Source organism: Epinephelus moara, chromosome 1, assembly GCF_006386435.1.
Source record: "Epinephelus moara isolate mb chromosome 1, YSFRI_EMoa_1.0, whole genome shotgun sequence".
Lineage (NCBI taxonomy): Eukaryota > Metazoa > Chordata > Actinopteri > Perciformes > Serranidae > Epinephelus > Epinephelus moara.
The window spans coordinates 6,760,434-6,760,731 of NC_065506.1; positions in this window are offsets into that span (position 1 = coordinate 6,760,434).

Consider the following 298-nt stretch of genomic DNA (forward strand, 5'->3'; position numbering starts at 1 on the left):
TCTGTGTGTTTTTACATCTATTGTTGCTTTTAATTTGCAGCTATACTTTTAATGAAGCTGACATGTCATGACAGTCAAGCACCACCCCCTCTCTGAAATTCCCTGATCGCTTCAATGACGTCATCAAAGCGAAAAAGCGAGTCTTGATGTCTGTTGATTTCTGCCACATTGATGAGCGATTGCAACTGAGTGATGAAGCGATATCAAAGGGGCGAACTGAGCGACAGCGAAAAAAAAAACAGGTCCGGTGTGAACACACCTTTACTGGAAAATAATTAATTTCTAATGTTAGGGTCAG